The sequence below is a fragment of the Phalangium opilio genome, unplaced genomic scaffold (assembly GCF_054372755.1).
Source record: "Phalangium opilio isolate 3A_F unplaced genomic scaffold, DU_Popi_V2 ptg000021l_1, whole genome shotgun sequence".
Taxonomy (NCBI): Eukaryota; Metazoa; Arthropoda; class Arachnida; order Opiliones; family Phalangiidae; genus Phalangium; species Phalangium opilio.
In genome coordinates, this window is record NW_028324153.1 from 3,147,238 (window position 1) to 3,164,567 (window position 17,330).

The 17,330-nt window shown below is 39.2% G+C and overlaps 4 non-coding genes across 4 annotated transcripts; all 4 read right to left on the bottom strand.

The window, feature by feature from the left end:
• Window positions 1-440: 440 nt before the first annotated feature.
• TRNAC-GCA (transfer RNA cysteine (anticodon GCA)) lies at window positions 441-512 on the bottom strand. Its single transcript has one exon. It is a non-coding gene; the product is annotated as a tRNA-Cys (tRNA).
• Window positions 513-1,592: 1,080 nt separating this feature from the next.
• Window positions 1,593-1,664, bottom strand: TRNAC-GCA (transfer RNA cysteine (anticodon GCA)). Its single transcript has one exon. It is a non-coding gene; the product is annotated as a tRNA-Cys (tRNA).
• A 2,232-nt stretch (window positions 1,665-3,896) lies between these two features.
• On the bottom strand, window positions 3,897-3,968 carry TRNAC-GCA (transfer RNA cysteine (anticodon GCA)). Its single transcript has one exon. It is a non-coding gene; the product is annotated as a tRNA-Cys (tRNA).
• A 1,483-nt stretch (window positions 3,969-5,451) lies between these two features.
• TRNAP-UGG (transfer RNA proline (anticodon UGG)) lies at window positions 5,452-5,523 on the bottom strand. The gene has a single exon. It is a non-coding gene; the product is annotated as a tRNA-Pro (tRNA).
• Between the last annotated feature and the right edge of the window lie 11,807 nt (window positions 5,524-17,330).

Below are 17,330 nucleotides of genomic sequence, written 5' to 3' on the forward strand. Positions count from 1 at the left end.
AACCGTAATGTCGATTTAACTAAAATAAACGAAATGATCCGTGCTGTTACATGGGGAACTCGAGTTTGAACCAATGACCTCTTGATCTGAAGTCGAATGCTCCACCACTGAGCTATTCCCCCTTGTTCATAACCGTAATGTCGATTTAACTAAAATAAACGAAATGATCCGTGCTGTTACATGGGGAACTCGAGTTTGAACCAATGACCTCTTGATCTGAAGTCGAATTCTCTACCACTGAGCTACTCCCCCTTGTTCAAAACCGTTATGTCGATTTAACTAAAATAAACGGAATGATCCGTGCTGTTACAGGGGGAACTCGGGTTTGAACCAAGTTCCTCTCGATCTGCAGTCGAATGCTCTACCGCTGAGCTATTCCCCCTTGTTCTTAGCCGTAATGTCGATTTAATTAAAATAAACGGAATGATCCGTGCTGTTACAGGGGGAACTCGGGTTTGAACCAAGTACCTCTCGATCTGCAGTCGAATGCTCTACCACTGAGCTATTCCCCCGCGTTCGTAACCGTAATGTCGATTTAACTAAAATAAACGGAATGATCCGTGCTGTTACAGGGGGAACTCGGGTTTGAACCAAGGACCTCTTGATCTGCAGTCGAATGCGAGCTATTCCCCCTTGTTCATAACCGTAATGTCGATTTAACTGAAATAAACGAAATGATCCTTGCTGTTACAGGGAGAACACGGGTTTGAACCAAGGACCTCTTGATCTGCAGTCGAATGCGAGCTATTCCCCCTTGTTCATAACCGTAATGTCGCATTAACTAAAATAAACGGAATGATCCGTGCTGTTACAGTGGGAACTCGGGTTTGAACCAAGAACCTCTCGATCTGAAGTCGAATGCTCTACCACTGATTTATTTCCCTTTGTTCATAGTCGTAATGTCGATTTAGCTAAAATGAAGGCAATGATCCGTGCTGTTACAGGGAGAACTCGGGTTTGAACCAAGGACCTCTCGATCTGCAGTCGAATGCTCTACCACTGAGCTATTCCCCTTTGTACCTCGCCCTAATGTCGATTTAAATAAAATAAAAGGAATGATCCGTGCTGTTACAGCGGGAACTCGGGTTTGAACCAAGGATCTCTCGATCTTCAGTCAAATGCTCCACCACTGAGCTATCCCCCCTTGTTCATAACCGTAATGTCGATTTAACTAAAATAAACGAAATGATCCGTGCTGTTACATGGGGAACTCGAGTTTGAACCAATGACCTCTTGATCTGAAGTCGAATGCTCCACCACTGAGCTATTCCCCCTTGTTCATAACCGTAATGTCGATTTAACTAAAATAAACGAAATGATCCGTGCTGTTACATGGGGAACTCGAGTTTGAACCAATGACCTCTTGATCTGAAGTCGAATGCTCTACCACTGAGCTACTCCCCCTTGTTCAAAACCGTTATGTCGATTTAACTAAAATAAACGGAATGATCCGTGCTGTTACAGGGGGAACTCGGGTTTGAACCAAGTTCCTCTCGATCTGCAGTCGAATGCTCTACCGCTGAGCTATTCCCCCTTGTTCTTAGCCGTAATGTCGATTTAATTAAAATAAACGGAATGATCCGTGCTGTTACAGGGGGAACTCGGGTTTGAACCAAGTACCTCTCGATCTGCAGTCGAATGCTCTACCACTGAGCTATTCCCCCGCGTTCGTAACCGTAATGTCGATTTAATTAAAATAAACGGAATGATCCGTGCTGTTACAGGGGGAACTCGGGTTTGAACCAAGGACCTCTTGATCTGCAGTCGAATGCGAGCTATTCCCCCTTGTTCATAACCGTAATGTCGATTTAACTGAAATAAACGAAATGATCCGTCCTGTTACAGGGAGAACACGGGTTTGAACCAAGGACCTCTTGATCTGCAGTCGAATGTGAGCTATTCCCCCTTGTTCATAACCGTAATGTCGCATTAACTAAAATAAACGGAATGATCCGTGCTGTTACAGTGGGAACTCGGGTTTGAACCAAGGACCTCTCGATCTGCAGTCGAATGCTCTACCACTGATTTATTTCCCTTTGTTCATAGTCGTAATGTCGATTTAGCTAAAATGAAGGCAATGATCCGTGCTGTTACAGGGAGAACTCGGGTTTGAACCAAGGACCTCTCGATCTGCAGTCGAATGCTCTACCACTGAGCTATTCCCCTTTGTACCTCGCCCTAATGTCGATTTAACTAAAATAAAAGGAATGATCCGTGCTGTTACAGCGGGAACTCGGGTTTGAACCAAGGATCTCTCGATCTTCAGTCGAATGCTCCACCACTGAGCTATCCCCCCTTGTTCATAACCGTAATGTCGATTTAACTAAAATAAACGAAATGATCCGTGCTGTTACATGGGGAACTCGAGTTTGAACCAATGACCTCTTGATCTGAAGTCGAATGCTCCACCACTGAGCTATTCCCCCTTGTTCATAACCGTAATGTCGATTTAACTAAAATAAACGAAATGATCCGTGCTGTTACATGGGGAACTCGAGTTTGAACCAATGACCTCTTGATCTGAAGTCGAATGCTCTACCACTGAGCTACTCCCCCTTGTTCAAAACCGTTATGTCGATTTAACTAAAATAAACGGAATGATCCGTGCTGTTACAGGGGGAACTCGGGTTTGAACCAAGTTCCTCTCGATCTGCAGTCGAATGCTCTACCGCTGAGCTATTCCCCCTTGTTCTTAGCCGTAATGTCGATTTAATTAAAATAAACGGAATGATCCGTGCTGTTACAGGGGGAACTCGGGTTTGAACCAAGTACCTCTCGATCTGCAGTCGAATGCTCTACCACTGAGCTATTGCCCCGCGTTCGTAACCGTAATGTCGATTTAACTAAAATAAACGGAATGATCCGTGCTGTTACAGGGGGAACTCGGGTTTGAACCAAGGACCTCTTGATCTGCAGTCGAATGCGAGCTATTCCCCCTTGTTCATAACCGTAATGTCGATTTAACTGAAATAAACGAAATGATCCGTCCTGTTACAGGGAGAACACGGGTTTGAACCAAGGACCTCTTGATCTGCAGTCGAATGCGAGCTATTCCCCCTTGTTCATAACCGTAATGTCGCATTAACTAAAATAAACGGAATGATCCGTGCTGTTACAGTGGGAACTCGGGTTTGAACCAAGGACCTCTCGATCTGCAGTCGAATGCTCTACCACTGATTTATTTCCCTTTGTTCATAGTCGTAATGTCGATTTAGCTAAAATGAAGGCAATGATCCGTGCTGTTACAGGGAGAACTCGGGTTTGAACCAAGGACCTCTCGATCTGCAGTCGAATGCTCTACCACTGAGCTATTCCCCTTTGTACCTCGCCCTAATGTCGATTTAACTAAAATAAAAGGAATGATCCGTGCTGTTACAGCGGGAACTCGGGTTTGAACCAAGGATCTCTCGATCTTCAGTCGAATGCTCCACCACTGAGCTATCCCCCCTTGTTCATAACCGTAATGTCGATTTAACTAAAATAAACGAAATGATCCGTGCTGTTACATGGGGAACTCGAGTTTGAACCAATGACCTCTTGATCTGAAGTCGAATGCTCCACCACTGAGCTATTCCCCCTTGTTCATAACCGTAATGTCGATTTAACTAAAATAAACGAAATGATCCGTGCTGTTACATGGGGAACTCGAGTTTGAACCAATGACCTCTTGATCTGAAGTCGAATGCTCTACCACTGAGCTACTCCCCCTTGTTCAAAACCGTTATGTCGATTTAACTAAAATAAACGGAATGATCCGTGCTGTTACAGGGGGAACTCGGGTTTGAACCAAGTTCCTCTCGATCTGCACTCGAATGCTCTACCGCTGAGCTATTCCCCCTTGTTCTTAGCCGTAATGTCGATTTAATTAAAATAAACGGAATGATCCGTGCTGTTACAGGGGGAACTCGGGTTTGAACCAAGTACCTCTCGATCTGCAGTCGAATGCTCTACCACTGAGCTATTCCCCCGCGTTCGTAACCGTAATGTCGATTTAACTAAAATAAACGGAATGATCCGTGCTGTTACAGGGGGAACTCGGGTTTGAACCAAGGACCTCTTGATCTGCAGTCGAATGCGAGCTATTCCCCCTTGTTCATAACCGTAATGTCGATTTAACTGAAATAAACGAAATGATCCGTGCTGTTACAGGGAGAACACGGGTTTGAACCAAGGACCTCTTGATCTGCAGTCGAATGCGAGCTATTCCCCCTTGTTCATAACCGTAATGTCGCATTAACTAAAATAAACGGAATGATCCGTGCTGTTACAGTGGGAACTCGGGTTTGAACCAAGGACCTCTCGATCTGCAGTCGAATGCTCTACCACTGATTTATTTCCCTTTGTTCATAGTCGTAATGTCGATTTAGCTAAAATGAAGGCAATGATCCGTGCTGTTACAGGGAGAACTCGGGTTTGAACCAAGGACCTCACGATCTGCAGTCGAATGCTCTACCACTGAGCTATTCCCCTTTGTACCTCGCCCTAATGTCGATTTAACTAAAATAACAGGAATGATCCGTGCTGTTACAGCGGGAACTCGGGTTTGAACCAAGGACCTCTCGATCTGTGTCGAACGCTCTACCACTGAGCTATTCCCCTTTGTACCTCGCCCTAATGTCGATTTAACTAAAATAAAAGGAATGATCCGTGCTGTTACAGGGGGAACTCGGGTTTGAACCAAGGACCTCTTGATCTGCAGTCGAATGCGAGCTATTCCCCCTTTATCATAACCGTAATATCGATTTAACTAAAATAAACGAAATGATCCGTGCTGTTACAGGGAGAACACGGGTTTGAACCAAGGACCTCTTGATCTGCAGTCGAATGCGAGCTATTCCCCCTTGTTCATAACCGTAATGTCGATTTAACTAAATAAACGGAATGATCCGTGCTGTTACAGGGGGAACTCGGGTTTGAACCAAGGATCTCTCGATCTTCAGTCGAATGCTCCACCACTGAGCTATCCCCCCTTGTTCATAACCGTAATGTCGATTTACCTAAAATTAACGAAATGATCCGTGCTGTTACAGGGGGAACTCGGGTTTGAACCAAGGACCGCTTGATCTGCAGTCGAATTCTCTACCACTGAGCTATTCCCCCTTGTTCATAACCGTAATGTCGATTTAACTAAAATAAACGGAATGATCCGTCCTGTTACAGGGAGAACACGGGTTTGAACCAAGTACCTCTTGATCTGCAGTCGAATGCTCTACCACTGACCTATTCCCCCTTGTTCTTAGCCGTAATGTCGATTTAACTAAACTAAACGGAATGATCCGTGCTGTTACAGGGAGAACACGGGTTTGAACCAAGGACCTCTCGATCTGCAGTCGAATGCTCTACCACTGAGCTATTCCTCCTAGTTCAAAGCCGTAATGTCGATTTAACTCATAGACCTACCCTGTAGTTAGTAGCATTTATATAGTCACTTAATTACTTCTGCATATACTCGGGTCCGTCCGGGATTTGAACCCGGGACCACTCGCACCCAAAGCGAGTATCATATCCCTAGACCAACGGACCATGTGTGTAACTAAACATGCTCAACTCATAGGCCTACCCTGTAGTTAGTTGCATTAAAATAGTCACTAATTTACTTTTGCAAAAACTCGGGTCCGTCCGGGATTTGAACCCGGGACCACTCGCACCCAAAGCGAGTAGCATACCCCTAGACCAACGGACCATGTGTGTAAATAAACATGCTCAACTCATAGGCCTACCCTGTAGTTAGTTGCTTTTAAATAGTCACTAAATTACTTCGGCAAAAACTTGGGTCCGTCCGGGATTTTATCTCGGGACCCCTCACACCCTAAGCGAGTATCATACCCCTAGACCAACGGACCATGCCTGTAGCTAAATATGCTCAACTCATAGGCCTACCTTGTTGTTAGTTCATTTAAATAGTCACTAAATTACTTCTGCAAAAACTCGGTTCCGTCCGGGATTTGAACCCGAGACCACTCGCACCCAAAGCGATTATCATACCCCTAGACCAACGGACCATGTGTGTAACAAAACATGCTCAACTCATAGACCTACCCTGTAGTTAGTAGCATTTAAATAGTCACTTAATTACTTCTGCATATACTCGGGTCCGTCCGGGATTTGAACCCGGGACCACTCGCACCCAAAGAGAGTATCATACCCCTAGACCAACGGACCATGAATGATTATATAAAAACGTCTTGGTTTGGACCAAGGCTGAAAAAACAAACGATAGTGTGAGGTTTATCAATTGACTGAAGTATCAGATATTGAAATTTTTTCTAGTTATTTTTATACACTCAATCCTTAATCAATATTTAATTCAATCAACTGATTTTACTGTTAATCGACCTAGTCCCTCTAAATTAATTATAAAAAACCGTCTTGGTTTGGACCAAGGCCGAAAAAACAAACGATATGTTTGAGGTTTATCAATTGACTGAAGTTTCAGATATTGAAATTTTTTTCTAGTTATTTTTATCCACTCAATCCTTAATCAATATTTAATTCAATCAACTGATTTTACTGTTAATCGATCTAGTCCCTCTAAATTAATTGAAAAAATTACATATCTACGCTTTTTCAAGAACAATTACATTTTCCGAAAACATTTTATCATGAAATTAATTATTTTGAAGGGAGTACGTGTTGAGGCATCAGTATTGAATATTTGAAATGTTCTACTGGATGTCTAAAAAGAGCAAGCGAACTTTGGCATAACTCGAATGGAAAATGTAAATATTTAATTGATACCAAACCAGGGTGTTGCGCGAATTTATACATTAAATTTCGTATATCGAAATGCTACATTTCTATTGTCGCCTCTATGAAGGTAAAGTTGCACTGGAACTTCCATTTCCATACTTTAGAATTTCTTGGTCATAACTCAGTCTTCATTTGAAACGTCACCCCCTACTTTACACCGGTTACGTATTACGCGTAATCATTTTAGCAAGCGTAAAGATCATTTCGGAAAACACAGGGGCGAGGCCACCATTGGGGTGTATTCTCCCTCGCACCAAGGGTCATCGCCAGACGGTGCCAGAGTTCACTACGGGCAGGAGGCTAGTCAACTAGCACTGCCTATAGCGGTGCTTCTAAGCGAGCGAGAAAATGAAAGAGAGAAAACACCCCAATGGCGGGATCACACCTGTGTTTTAGTTTCTCTGTATGTAATTTCCAAACTCACTTACAAATGTACTGTACACCGATTACACTGAGTGATCGGTCGTTCGGGCGCTAGCGAGTGTCAAGCCATAACCATAACCATTCATGTACACGAATGTTTTATAGTGTTAGGTTAATAAGGTTGGCGGGCAAGTCCGGAGTGTCATGTACCGTTTACTAATGTGAAAAGGTTTCGATCTATATGGTAATATAATATAGTGTGTTGCGACGGCTCAGATGACCCATACACTGGAACCACTGGTGATTATAAAATGCAATATATTGGGAAAATAGAGGAAGGGAGGGGGTGTCGGAGTTAAATGTGACCTTCTTGGCATAACTAGTAATGAATGATGTGTTTAACCATATTATCTCCGCGGGAAATAAATTAATCAAAACGCGTCTTGGATTTAACCAAGACCTACAAAGTATCGATAAGAACAAGGTTAATCACTTGACTGAATGCGCAGATATTGAAACTTTTTTTTTAATTAAAACTTACATGCTTAAGAAAGTATGTTCCATCACCCTATTCCATTGAATAAACTTACTTTACTGGTAGTAAATTTTTTCCCTCTCAATAATTTGAAAAATTTACTTATCTCGGGTTTTCGAGCACAATTCCATTCCCCGAAAACATTTTATAACTACATTTATTATCACTTTTAAGAGAGTACGTGTATGACATTGTGTCGTTAATAGGTTGCTAACATATCCCCGTTTATGCCCTGAACGCTCCATAGTGAAACCTTTTGTTAATTTTAGTGCAAATTTCAACAATGGCAGCACATTCAACATGGACGTTATGATTTTTACTCTTGGTTAAACTGACTTATGTTAATAGACCACTTCGACATGGGAAGACACGGGGGTAAAACTTTGCCTTCCATCTCGCTCGAGTGAGTCGAGTCGATGGAAAGATCATAAATAGAGCAGAGACGGCGAGGGGTCAAACCCCCCCCTCCCATATGTCCCGATACTAAGGATTGACATCTCTTTTTTACGTAAAAAGGGTCTATAGCAACGGTACGACAGACAATGTTCAAACGGTTCTGCCATGGCGTTTCTATGGTTCGCAAGCAGTAGGGGCGTGCATGATATTCGTAATTTTTTGATTTTCTTTGTTGTAATTGTTAACTTAAGCGTGGTCGTAGCCTGAAATTTATGACTTGGTTATTTTGAAAAATAGCCTGCGTTCACCAAGTCGCGTGATCTACGACGCTGTGGCTCGACTCTGCTACTTAGTCTGTATATCTTCAGGAACAAGGATAATGCATTAACGGTTTTTAAAGGAATATGGGATTTTTAAACTTGTCGCTGCGAATCTTCCTATAGTAAATGTTGTATTTCTAGTAGCCCCAGAGACTTCTGGTAGCACTCTTTATGCATTTGGTAGAACAGTTTTATAGAAATTGAAATGGTAGAAGATATTTATAAAATAAGATTTGTTCGAATATTTAAACTTCAATTTGGTCGAATTATTTCGTAGTTGTCCTATTTCAAGGCGAGGAATGCTCTCAAAAACAATTACTATTTACAATTACTACTATAAAAAGTGATTCACACAGAATTCTCGAGCAGCTTAACGCGCAATTGAGTGGGCTATTGCCTTGGTGACGAGGCCAGCGAAAGACAAGGCATGAGAATGGCACAAGGCGTACTTCTATCAAGGGGGGTATACAACTATACATCCTCCTTGTTCGTATCGGGCGCAGCAGAAGCTAAAGCAGACTACCCCCTAATCGTTTTTTCATTGTTACGTGTAGTTACTAGTTATGAGGTATTTTTCCACACGAAAACTCTTAAAAGTGATAATAAATGTAGTTATAAAATGTTTTCGGGGAATGGAATTGTGCTCGAAAACCCGAGATAAGTAAATTTTTCAAATTATTGAGAGGGAAAAAATTTACTACCAGTAAAGTAAGTTTATTCAATGGAATAGGGTGATGGAACATACTTTCTTAAGCATGTAAGTTTTAATTAAAAAAAAAGTTTCAATATCTGCGCATTCAGTCAAGTGATTAACCTTGTTCTTATCGATACTTTGTAGGTCTTGGTTAAATCCAAGACGCGTTTTGATTAATATCTGTTACTTCGGTCTTAATTTTTATTAATTTTGCGTACATGCGGTGGTGATTAATTTATTTCAGTGCTCATTCCCGCTAGCTGCAGAAAAGGAAATAGTTTGTCATTCAATAGACTGAGAGTTATTAGCTAAGGGGACGTCACATCAATATTTTTAGTCTTAATTTAAGCTGATGAAATTCGTAGATATACGAGGGTGTGATGTCATGACAAAGATTTTAGTTCGACTATTTCTGATGAACCCAGACCAGAATATACCAGTTGCTTTCACGCTAATTTTGAACCCCATTTCCAATGTCATTGTGTCAACAAGATCTTATTCAGAACGGATATTTCTCTTAACCTTTACACGAGATTCAACATATAGATTACCATCTTTTGTGATTAACTTTAACCTAATTTAAGAAACTAAAATAGTAATTTTTTTTGTTAAAAGTGGCATTAAATAAGACAACTAGCAATAATTTGGCAATATTTCAGGGGAAAAGAAATACAATTTTGTAGTGTTTTGGAAAAGCTGGCAATATCATAATAATTATAATATAATATAAATATAACGCGTCTTAAAAAGATTTTCTCTTCCGTATAGTGTGGTAGTTTGGCATATTTTATTTTTCGCTCTGTCCTTAAGTACAATTTTAATTGGATTTAGCCATTGGGATAGATGATAAATGATTAGCCAGCGTACTACAGGAGTCTGGCAATGGAACTGTGCTTAGATTTATCATTGAATATAGGAAATAATAGGATCAACAAATTATTTAGTAGTATTTATGAAACTAATGGTAACTATTTTACCTTTGATAAATAAAGTGAAATGAGAGTTACAGTAGTTTATTGATGACAAAAGTTAGGGTTAATAGTATTATTTATTTTATATAATAGTTAAAATATAAATTGTAATTTTTTAAAGTTATGGCTGTTCAGTAATTACTTAAAAGTCATTAAAACAATAAATTGCTTTAAGAATATTTTTGTTAAACTTTTTTTTCAAAGTTAAAACACGTATGATTATTATTTTATTGGCATGTGCTAAAGATTTATTTTAAAAACACATTTGGTTTGATAATTGCTACATTTATTTATAGGACGCAATTTGGAATTGAATTTCCCTGGTTGTTATTTGTATTCATTATAATTATTTTCCAGTAAATAAAAATTTTATTTTTCACGTTTAAAGCTAATAGTTGCGTATTTTTTAAAGGGTTTCATTCGTAACTTTATAAGGAAAATTATTTTGGACACCAGAAAGGCTTTTGAGAATAATTAGTGATAGCGTCCTAACTGTTAAAAAATAGACCTTAACAGGGAAAAGCTAGGAATAACTATAATTAATTTTAACTGAATCTAAAATGTAAGTTTCACTATGAATACATGAGAGGGATTAAAAAAATGTTCAAAGAGAGTCATACGTGAAGGTTGGATTTAAAAAGTGTGAAAAGTTCAACATTAACGTTAGAGCACCAATAATCATTTTGTTAATCTCTCAAGTGAATAATTCAATGATGAAAAAATATTTATACACATGTAATCCTAGGACTGTAAAATTGAGAATATATAATAGCCAGAAAAATAGTAAGCATGGGTTTTAATGTTAAATTATTTTAGGTATAAAAAAGGGAAGGGGGAGTTTGTTAAAATACTGCTAATATACTTAAAGATGCTTTTTAAAAAGGGTAGTGATTTGTTGGTGTAGAATCTGCAGTTTAGCTCAGAGAGTTAATGAAGCGCCTTGTATTTCGTTAGTGACATCTTCAATCCAGTTGATTTATTTTTTTTTCTATATTTAATACTATTGAACTAAGATGGCGTTAGTGGTTAATGTCATTAATTGGTAGCTTTTTTTACTGGTTCCATCGCGCTTGGTTTTGTTTTATTGATGTAGAGTCTGCAGTTTAGTTCACAGTTAATGAGGAGCCTTGTGTTTCACTATTGAACTAAGATGGCGTTAGTGGTTAATTTCATTAATCGGTAGCTTTTTTACTAGCTCCATCGCGCGTGATTTTGTTATGTTAATGTAGAATCTGCAATTTAGTTCAGAGAGTTAATGATGTGCCTTGTGTTTGGTAGCGACATCTCCAGTCCATTTTATTTTGTTTTGATATTTATTACTTTTGAACTCAAATAGCATTACTGCTTAACGTCATTAATTGGCAGCTTTATTTTACTAATTCCATCGAGCTTGTTTTGTTTGGCAAACGTCCGTAAAATAACGTTCATAAGGCGTTTCGATGGAAATTTAAATTGAAGTCCAAGGTGATTAGGCGGTTAATCACAGTTGGGTTTTTTAGAGTTACGAGTGAAGTACTTGAGGTTTAATCGGGTGGTGAAGGAGGGGGGATTTGGGGTATTTCACCACCCGCGGACACGGGGTAGTCAGTTCCTGTAGGGTAGGCATGCTGACAAGTCCCTTATTCCCTCAAAACTTTGTCGCCCAGAAGCTTGGCTTACAGGAGTGCGCCCAAACTCCCAACATAGTAAAGTACATAATTTTAGTAACAAACCATTGCTGTTCTAAATTTTAATAACGTTGAAGCAACTTTTGTTCAAAAAAGTTTTTTTAGCAAAATCATATCTGTTATGAACTTCTATTGTGTTGATGAACTTGAAGGCAAGGCTTGCCAAGCCGTTATATAACTATGCAGGGAAATTAAATAATTGACACGTATTATTTGGCCTTGGTACAGTTAGACGTTCTATAGACACTCACTCAACAAATACGAGGGTTATTTCTTTGAATATCTTTGCTGTTTTTAATCCAAAGTCGCTCTCATTCTTTGCACACGCCAGTCTAAAGTGTCTGTTATTTCGGCATAGAAGTTGAATATTTATATTTCTTGATCTGTCTGTCGAAGTCTTGTGGTGTTGTTTTATATAATGATGATGTTCATACTTTTTGGCTGTGTAGTTTTAATCTTTTATTATACTGGTAAAGGCTATGATGAACTATCTTTCTGTTGAAGCTTAGCAGCTGGCACGTGTTGATACAATACGCTTGTAGTTGTACGAAAATAGTCTTTAAATTGCATGTTTCAAAGTTGAACATATGAACTGCTCGTAGCATTTTTGTCGAAATAATTTTGTTCTTCGGTATATTAGTTATGTAAAGGGGCGGAGGGGGAGGAGGCGAAAGAAAACTTTACCATTTACTGGCTATTATATGTTCATTTAAATATAAGATTTTGAGGGTCAATTTTTATAAATTATGTCAGGCAACTCTTAGCTTTAAGTTTGAAAACAGTGCTGCTAGAACATGACAATTATTGTTTTGCGCGTGGGTTACCAAAGGGACAATGAAAAGGTTATAAAATTTTGAAGAAAAAAAATTATTCCAAAAGGCTTTGCAAATTCTACCCCTGTTGGTTTTAATCAATGGCACCCGTCACTCAGACTACTCCAGCTGGTGAGAAACACAAAGAGAATATGCAAAACTTCCTGGAATATTAATTGAAAAAAAAAAATGTTTTAGTTATTTTATTTACACGGGTAATGTAATATATATATATATTTTTTGGTAACCGCAATTGGGGAAATAATTCTCAAACTTTATAAAAACAAATTATCCAACAATAGTAGGATATTAGTTAGTGGGACAAATTAATAAGTTCATATGGCTATTAAATACTTTAAAATAAATTTTTGTAAGTGGTATTAGATTGGGTCGGGTACACATTATTGATAAGTTATACAAAGAAAAGGTTATATTAATAAATAATATTTAAACACAAAATCTTCGCTACAGGGGTTGAAATTAAAACAGTATGATATTAGATTAAATTAATTTTGTTTATAAAATCTCGTGGACTTTTTTTGGAACGGTTTGAAATTGTTAATGCAAAAAAAAAATTATGAGCGTCTTAATGTAAAAAAAATATAGCGCGCTTAAAAGAGAAAAATGGTAGTTGCGAAACTGATATTTAGAGAACTCTTGGAATATATTAATTTTAATCAGTATTTATTTAAAATTTGGGTACGAGTGTCTAAATCTCAGTTCCAAAAATCTGTTCAATGTTAACTAATAATATGAGTTTGTCTCAATAGTAACACCAGCTTATTAAAGAATTATATTTAATCACATAGCATTACCAACAGGGGCTACGTTTTTAACTTGTTTTTATATAAAATACCATTGGGGCAAGGCAAAACCCTTCACTAGAAAATTTAAAAATTAATTCAAGAATCATCGCCTTTTTTCGAAACAATAGCATGGCCCTACAATCCTCCTTCCTCTCCCATTCACGGTTATTATAGTCTGGGCAACATCAAAATTTATCTCGAACCATTGTAAACCTTTAACTTGCTCGAGAATTAACAAATTTACCCAATCATAAATTACTTTAAAGGGAATATGAAACTATTAGTATATCTTTGACAGATATGATGCTCCTTTCTGGTACGAATATTGAAATTTTAAGCTTTACCCGGGGTAAATTTGATATGGATTCTTCAATCACGTTAGATCCTTTAATGTGTCTGGACTTTTTCCAAGAGCAGAACAGTGACGTCAGTCAAGTTACTGACGAATCTCTCCCTTTTTCTGATTATTGCATCACTGACCTCGTACCAGCCGTTGTCTTTTCTCACAAAGTTCACATAATGTCCCTCGGCCAACGATTGACCTTTATGAATAATCACCCCTTTAGTTTTAAAAAGCATCTTGCTCAAAGTGACATTTTGATTTTCAAAACTTGATATTTTGGTCGAAATCTTAACGGGACGACCATCTTTGTAATCGCCACGGAGAAGACACAAAAATACGTACTTCCCGCTGGATATCAATACATCACGCTCTTGTATTTTTGGGTTGTTACAAAATACGCATGGCACCTCTGTTAATCTCATCCTTTTTTCTAGAGATTTCCAATCAATTTTATCTCGGTTTTCTAGTGGAAGATTGAAAATGTTGCTTTCAACAATATTTTCCGAATTTTGTTCAACTTGACATTTGGGGCATTTGGTAAAGTTTCGCGACTTTGACCAAAAAAGATCTTTTAGAGCCTTAGAGTAATTGGCTTCCATTTCTTGACTTAGTGTCGTCAAGAGTACCATCAAAAATTCACTGGCGTCTTGTTGAACGTTTTGCGTAAAATGATTTCCGACAGCCATTCTCAGTTCCAACCCTTTACGACTGAAACTTCCTTGAGAACTCTCGATGTCGTTTATCGTGTCATGGAGGCAACGTAAAACTGGTTTTTCAACGAATGATCCATTGTAAGATTTAACCAATTCTCTTAATTCCGGCACTAATAAGAGTAGTTGCAAAACGCTATTAGAATAGCACGTTACTTGATCATCGTTAGCTAAACCTTTCAAGGGAAAACTATCCAAACTCTGTTGGGCTTTCCTTTTCTTCTTCGGTGTTTCTTCACATCTCACTTCCTCGCCTTCTAAAAGGCTTTTAGATAGTGTAGGCGCACTTCTTTTCCCACCTCTACTTTCTTTCGACTCCGTTATTTCCAAAAGAGGCAGATCTGGCCTATATTTTTTGCGAAGCCTGTTATATTCCATTATGGCTCGTCCATCCGCCTTAATTTTAGTCGGATCGAACTGTAATAGATGGAGTCCGGCTAAGGACGTCACTCTCGATAAAGCGACGTACGCCATGCCCGTTCCAAATAAATTCGGACCCAAATCCATAATGGCGCATTTTAAACTCATGCCTTGGCTTTTGTGTATCGTAATTGCGTATGCCAGGATGACGGGAAACTGGGAGCGCTTAACGTAAATGTTTGTCATGAGCAAAAATTTGACGCAAATTTTCTCAACTAAAAAGTCAGTGTTAGCGTTGTCGTTGTCGTTATTCGGTTCGCGATCTACTCTGAGAAAAATACCAACAACGTTTCCTTGTTCGTCCTTCTTGAATCCAGTTACGAAACCCATCGTACCATTTACAACGCCTTTTTCAAAACTGATATTCCTTCTGACCATTATACGGCAGCCAACGCAAAGAATTAACTCGCTCTCCAAACCGCCCGTTTTGGACGGTTCGTTTTTTAGACTTTGAAGTCTCCTCAAAATGTTTTTATTCATTTTTTTTCCATAGTCAGCGAGTCTATCCTGGCAAGGAATGACTTCAACTTTCTCGCCGTTTTTTCGCAGCATTTCGCCGTTGAATTTTTCGCACATGGCTAATTTAGGCATCAAACAAATTGGGCGAAACCCTTCATTGGACAGTTTAATGAAAAGGTCCATAGCCACCTCGATGTTTTTTCCTCGAGCAACCAATCTAGTTCCTAAGGTTGCAACATCAGCTTCGGAAATATTTCCAATTCTAACTCTGCTTAGAATGTCGCCGTAACTTTGGTCGTTGGCTTGTCTAACATTTTGCGTTAGTTCATCGTATTTAAAAAACTTCCAAAGATCACTTCCTCCGATGCAATTGAATCTAAGTCTGGCTTCTTCGGAAGTGATTTTGATGAACGCGGGATTTCCTTGAACCGGAGGCAATTGGAAAAAGTCACCCAAAACAAGGATAAATACAACTCCACCAAATGGTTGGTTCATTTCCCAAAATTCGTTCAGCCTCAAGTGAACGTGAGTCAGTAACACCGACGAGACCATGGAAATTTCATCAATAATTAACAGTTTTAAATTTCCCAAAGTTTCTTTCATAATGCTCATATTGTCAGAACTTAGGGAATGGTATTCGGCAATACGCCCATGATCTACCGGCAACATTAGTAATCTGTGTAATGTTACGCCATTAACATTCAACGCTGCCAAACCCGTTGGCGCGGCAATTGCCACGCTAGCAGGATTTTGAAAGCGTCGCCTTACTGCGTTGGCGAGAGTGTCGATAAGAAACGATTTGCCAGTGCCACCAGGTCCCGACACAAAAAGGCACTTGTTTCCAGATTTTTCTCCCTCTTGGGAGAAGTGATCCATGATGTGATCATATATTCGCCTTTGATCCGAGTTTAGTAACGCCACATTGTCATCATCAGTCTCGAAATTGATTTCCATGGCAGCTTCCACATCAGCCATCGCGTGTTCAGTTTCGATAACAATTTCTTTCCCTTGTAGCGCATTTTCATCGTCCTCACTTTCTCCCTCCGATACTATGGTTTCTAGCTCTTTCGACTTTTTAGAAGCCTTCCGTTTCTTTTCAACTTCTTTGGAAACCGACAGCTTCTCGTGATATTCTCTCATGTCTTTTAACACCGAAAGCGAGTTTTCGAAAGCATCGGCGTATGTTTCAAAATCGCCCAATAGCTCATTTTCGTCACGCCACGGTTTGAAGAGGATCAGTAGAGCGTGACAATACTGTTCTTTCTCCTCCATCGGGTCGTGAATAAAGTGCTCTATTATGTATGGCTTAATTCTCTTTCTCATGAAACCCAGATTGTTTTTCAACTGGATGACATTCGCATTTTTCTCGACACCCTCGGAGCGCATGGCATAATCGTAAAACTGACCAAATTCCCGCAAACTAAGATTTTCCAAGCTGTCGGGACGATTCGGATACTTGTCGTCGACGAACCCTTTTTGGCAAGTGTCCTTGCTTTCGGGGTCAGTTTCCCTCAAACGAGCGAGTTCCTTGTAACCTTTCAAAATTCTCGATCGGTTTTCTTTCAAGTTAGTGTTTATAAATTTAGTGCTGTCAGACTTGTTGTAAAGGTCTTGGCCCAGCATCATATCGAGAGCTTCATAAATTCCTATTTGCTTGCACGTCAAAGATTTCAATCTATAGGCAAATAATTTTTTGGACAAACTTTCGTTGCCTAACTCGGCAAAAGTTTGGTCCATGTCAGCCCGGTCTCCCTTTGTCACGTAAGCCGTAACATAGTTTGCCACTATTTCCGATTTGTCAGCGACAAATTGCAAATCCATGTTGGCTTTGGAAGCCAATAGTAGCGTTGGATTATAATCATTTATTAAATCTTCGTGCTGTTTTCTCGGCAAGTCGTACAACCGTTTTTGCACCTTTTTCATCTTACGGTGACGAGTAACTGATCTAACGGAATTCATAGTCGCTACGTTTGTTACGTTACGAGGGAAACCGTAACGACACACTCTCGATCCTTTTTTAGAATTTTTCACCTTCTTGTAACAACTGGAGGTGCATTTGTGAAATTGAAATTTTTTTACCAGCC